Source organism: Haemaphysalis longicornis, unplaced genomic scaffold, assembly GCF_048455015.1.
Source record: "Haemaphysalis longicornis isolate Haplotype H1 unplaced genomic scaffold, Haemaphysalis longicornis Haplotype H1 scaffold_8, whole genome shotgun sequence".
Lineage (NCBI taxonomy): Eukaryota > Metazoa > Arthropoda > Arachnida > Ixodida > Ixodidae > Haemaphysalis > Haemaphysalis longicornis.
This window is the reverse complement of record NW_027526445.1, coordinates 152,527,291-152,532,766: the sequence shown is the minus strand read 5'-3', so window position 1 is coordinate 152,532,766 and position 5,476 is coordinate 152,527,291. Positions and strand designations below refer to the sequence as shown.

The 5,476-nt window shown below is 49.1% G+C and overlaps 1 long non-coding RNA gene across 1 annotated transcript; it reads left to right on the top strand.

Moving 5' to 3' along the window:
* The first annotated feature begins 1,477 nt into the window (after positions 1 to 1,477).
* LOC144149084 (uncharacterized) lies at positions 1,478 to 4,626 on the top strand. Its single transcript, XR_013318175.1, has 2 exons — positions 1,478 to 1,611; positions 4,477 to 4,626. It is a non-coding gene; the product is annotated as an uncharacterized LOC144149084 (long non-coding RNA).
* Positions 4,627 to 5,476: the final 850 nt, after the last annotated feature.

The window sequence follows — 5,476 nt, the reverse complement described above, 5'->3', positions numbered from 1 at the left end:
GGGCATTAGGCTAAATTTCTATTTGTCACACTCCAGGAATTCATTCATAATAAAGGTTGACTTTCACAGCGGCGGCCGATCACAGGGTGAACTGTGGATGCACGCTTGCGTAGCAACCGTTCACGCGACAATTTTCGAACGCTACACTGCGATTGCAAAACAGCACGGATGACAAAGTATTTAGGTAATATTACCTAGAACACTGTTGCAGCGTAAAACTTAATCAAACGACCCGGTTGAAGCACTTCGAAATGCACAGCGGCGGTCATCACAAGGGGACGCGAAATCCAACACAGGCGTAGTTGAAGCACTTTTAACTTCGTTAAAATATCCAGATCTAGGAGTGTGGTTGAATCACAGCGCAGCCGTCCCAGAAGGCGAAATCCAACGCGCAACTGAAACACTTGCCGGTTGGCGCAAGCGAAAAGGGTGCACGCTTCGGTATACACTGCCGGCCGGCCGCCGGGCCAAGAGCGGGGAGTGTGTGCGCCGGCAGAACAGCCCCGCAACCCTTCGCCTTTCCCTCTCGCACTCCTCCTTTTCTCCCTTTCGTGGGTGATGCATCGCCGAAACCGGAATACGCTGCGCCGTAGATAATACAACACCGAACGACAGCCGATGTACCAAGGAGGAGAGTTATCAGCCTGCGCTTACGGCGCGTACAAAAAGCGCGTGATTTTCATCGTAAACAATGAAAAGCACAGCCGACCTAAACATGAGTGCCGGCACGGCCGCTTTGCACGGCCGGCATGGTACTTCGTACTAGTTTCAGCGATCAACAACGACGACCAAATCCAAGAAATAATAACAAAAAACAGGTGACGTCACTTCCGTGGGGCGCTCCAGCCAGCCCGATCGGGCGAGGCTGGAGCACCCCGGAGGAAAGGATCCCCGGGGTGCAGCAGCCTTTGCCATGATTTTATATGTACGCACAACTTAAATGCGTCACACATGCGGAACAACGTACCGCCACCGCTTCCACTAAACAGCTACATACAAGCTGCTTCTAATCTTCGTTTGAGCCATAATGCGAGTGCCTGTTTTGTTCCGCCCTTCCGTTACAGCAAAACAAGTAGGTCTTCATCGTCTAGGCACTCCGGTAACAGTTCATGATAATTCGATCGAACGAAACGAATGTCAATCCCCAACTTTCTGGCAATGCATGCAGCCGTCTTTGAAGTACACAAAGTTCGCGTCCTCATTTACAATCACTGGCCGTTGTTACCGCCCGTTAGGAGACTGTCGCATCGTTGCCCGATGAATTCACAAGCACGCCATCCTTGTCAGCAACAATACACAACTCCGTCCGCCTTGACACGAGTGCGGCGATGCGCCGTCGCTGCAGCAGACGGCGGAGGAAGCTCCTTCGCCGACGAGAGCTTCGCCGCTGCGACATTCCACAATAAAACACAATAAAAACAACGTAGTCTACTCTCGCTACCAGACCACTGCTCGGTCGTGATCTCTGCGCCCTCAAGCGTACTTTTTTTTTTCTTTTTCTTTTTGTCTCTCGCGCGAAACGGCGTGATGGCGGCTGTGTTGTAGCGTAGGTGCGGTCGTCGTTTTTCAGCAGCGGCCGGTTAACCAACGGATCGCCAGCGATGCGACATGGTGAGTGTGGTGAATACATACGACCCGTTTGTTACGATTCAATGCTTTTAATACCTCTACGCTTCCTTCTTTGCTGTCCCGCCCCGAAACTGTTGTCGCGAGGTTTCACATTCAATCGAAGAGCCCCAATAATATTCCATGTCCTGCTTCTTCCGCACAATGCATCACATTCGTTGTGGTGTTGGTCAAGGGTGGCGAATACGGTCATCCGGCAATGGGGACAGGTGGAGATCCCGTTGGGTAAATCCATTTTCTAGTGATGTGGGGTGTGAGAGCTGCGTTGGCCCTAGCTTTGTTGACGAATACTTCCGCAGAGCGAGGCATCGGGGGAGCCAGGTAGCCAGGAGGGGTAACGGAAGAAAGACGGCACTTCTGTGCCTGGCGTGCGTGATCAAAAAAACAATTCACAATTACTGCTTTTTTTTTTTTTTTTTGAAACTTACCCACATATTCAGGGCTGTTCTGCACAGCTCTGGTGTAATGTGAAAAAGCCATCCATGCCAGTGGTGTAACTCTTCCTATTGCTGGATTCCTTACCATCTTCGAAACCCAGCCGAAGCAGCAGCCATTGCATTGGCTCTTCCTCCTGTATTAGCGTACTCACAAACTTGCAGGCAGCATGCGGGTACTTTTCCTTGGGACTTTCACAGCGACCATTTCCTTTCAGTGGCCCTAGACTGTCATTGTCCCTGCCCATGCATCTCTTCATTGGAATAATGTGGCACGTGCTCTGTTACCTTGCATTCAAGGCATTTACACCCTGCTCCAAGACTGTCCCATCCTGTACCTTTTCTCAAAGCTAAGAATGTTTACCTCTGCCGGGCCTCCCACCTCTCTCCCCCCCACCCCCCACTCTTTTTCCATGGCAGATGGGTGCATCTAAACGAATCGTTAAACCCACGCTCACTATCACCACCTTTGCGCAAACTTCACAGGATTTCATCTAACACAACAATTGCTGTTACTACCTCAATACCCCCTCACACTACACCCCACCTGGCATGGCTCTCCCACAAACTCCCTACCTCTCTCCCCCTCCTCAAAGCAGTGGAAGGGCTTGCTGCACAGCAACTTGCTCAGACAGTGAGTTGATGATCTCCCAGGGCAGTACAGCTGTGAATGCACGCAGCCTACCACCTATGGGACGAATAACCACCCACTGCTTCTTTTTCTGTTTCCCCTTCCCCTTATTTTAATAACTGTTTTCAACAATGCTGCAAATGTGCTTGGAACTTAGCAATAGAGTAAACACTAATTATGCAGTGTTAAAATTTGCAAACTACCCTCACCAAAATAATTTTTTCTTAAAGGCCAACTGCACTAAAATTTCAACCTCTTGAAAACGATATTCCTGTATGGTCTTCTGAAAAAGAAAGCGAGATGAAAATACAACAGCTGAAATACTTGCGTGGAAGCGGCAAGCGGTCAGCAAAAATCGTCGATTTTGAAACCAAAATCGAGAAGAGCGCAGCCATTGGAGTGATGTTGCGGCTGTCCAGCGCGCAAGTTCTGCGTGCGCATGGGGCAGCAAATAGGTGAAGTGTTCACAGCAGAGCTCGACTGGTTCTCCAGTTGCGTGGCTGGCTGGAGAAAGAAGCCCCCGTCGGCTGGAGCATAACAGGCGCGTCATGGCTGTTTGTGATGCGCTGGCAGGTGTAGCGTGGTCTGACGCGGAGCTTTCTTCCGACTGATTAACGAAGCGTTTCGCGGGGCCACCACTAGTGTCCCAGCTGATTTGGTGGTACCAACGCCGCCTGTATGATTATTGCCTAACACGTGAGCGAAGAAATGGCCAAACAGCCACTCTCCTGTTGCTCTCTCCTACCCTTCCCCGCTCCGTAGCCTTCCTTTGTGCTTTCATGTCCGCCCGCCAGCACCGCTTCTCGGAAACTATGCAAAATAGTTTAAAGTTTGTTTAGGGTTCCCCAGGTGGCGCTCCTACGCCTTGTTTTTCACCATGCCTGTCTGTCTTGGTCTATCCCTGATAAAACCGCCTTTGCCTCGGAGCAAAATCACTTGTGCTGCCGCAGGCTGGTGCCAGCTTTGCGCTGTTATCTACTTGAATCACGGGCCCCGAAATTTTCTGAGTGGGGCATACCCCCCTCTGTCCCCTCCGCATTTCGGTCTTGTTTTCTCCCCGCTGTTCGCACTCCACATCGGTATGCACTTTTAAAATTGAGGACTGTACTGTAGAGGCGTCCGGACGGCGTGGTGGAACCCTCAGCTGCTTATCCTTTTTTTTCTATAATCTTCTAAACTTTACAAGCACGTGATATTTTTCGAAAGTAATGGTGGAAGCGAGCGCCTGAATGAAAAATGTGCAGGCAATTTTTTCCTCCCTAAATCGTCCAGAGAGAAAAAAACATCAGTAAAATAATGGCTGCACCTTCCTAAAATATAGTTTTTCTGTTCACTATTTATCTACCTGACAATTAATATGTTCTTACACATATATTTCAGTTCCTCCTCCGTCAGTTATCTTTGGAAAATGCAGCAAGTATAAAGCGAGCAACATGTTGAACGAGATCCCCAGCGTGCCCCAGAACTATCACCCCGTCGCGCCTAAGATGTGACCGAAACAGCTCTTGAAACCCAACAGGCAAGCGTCATAAAAGTGGGTGCAGCGTTTGCGACTCCAGAGCAGTGACGTAAGGAGAAATGTCCGCCGGCGCGTACCACATAGCGGATGAGTGGCTGAACTAAGCGTCCCTACCCTTCCTATTGAAAAGCACGCGACGTGTCAAGCAATGTTTATACAGGCGGCGTTGGGTGGTACTTACTACAAATTGATAAATCTGGCCGAGCTGAAATGTGAGTACCGTTGGCCTTTAACGAGTAACCCTGACCATTCCTTGATTTTTCCAGGTGCCATTCTGTCACGGGGCATGGTGGACAATTCCCAAGGCTGACCATTGATGACAATTACGAGGGAGAAGCTGCGTGGGGGCGAAGCCAGCACTGACTCTCTCATGGCCATTTTGTAAATGATGTAAATAGATCGCTCATAACCTTCAACCATGGTTCGTCTTATCTGCTGTGCCACAACATTACAGTTCTTTGCTAAGTTTCGCAGTTGCTACAAATCCTGTTGTAGAGCAGACCTTTTATTCACGTTAAAGGGGCCGTTAGGACAAAATACCAGTTTCACTCACAACATTGGGTGTCTTTAGAGCCCCTATTGCTTGCCAAGCAGCGAATAATGCTTTATTCATTAAGAGATTACACAATTTAAGCCGAAGTTTCAATCCTCTCGCTAAATATGTCTCTTGTGATGACAGCGATGATGTATCCAGGGCAGGCATTTGAAATGAATGTTGAGCACGTTAACTAGGGCTGCAGCAGATGGGGAAACCTTGCCTTGCATCCGACAAGGATGCATCTTGCGGTAACAGGCCTCCGCGTAGGCGACGCAACTGCATACACTACATGGATACATGGGCCTCATCATCATTCTCTCTTGGACTTCTGCGAAGTGAACATTTTCATGTTCAATTAACTTTTGTCATCATCAACTCCTACTCCCTCATCTATGCCCTGTGGCAAAATAAATGCCTTATAATTTCATTTCTTCGTTTACCGCTGGTCCTCTAGATGGCGCATGAATACCACTCAGACCTTAACTCAGGCCCACTGTCCATACTCACTTTGTTTTTGAGCGTATGTGCACCTGGCTTGTCTTTGTTACAGCATGTAGTAATCGTTTCGTGAAATATAGGGTATGCTCAAGAAATAGGGCCATGCAAGACGATGTCGCTTACGCCAATCGGCCAGTGTTGCGAGAAAACTCCAAAGCGCCATACTGCTGAGCAGCTCCAACAAGCATAGTGTGCACAGCACAACAGTGCACACTGGTACTTTTGTTTAG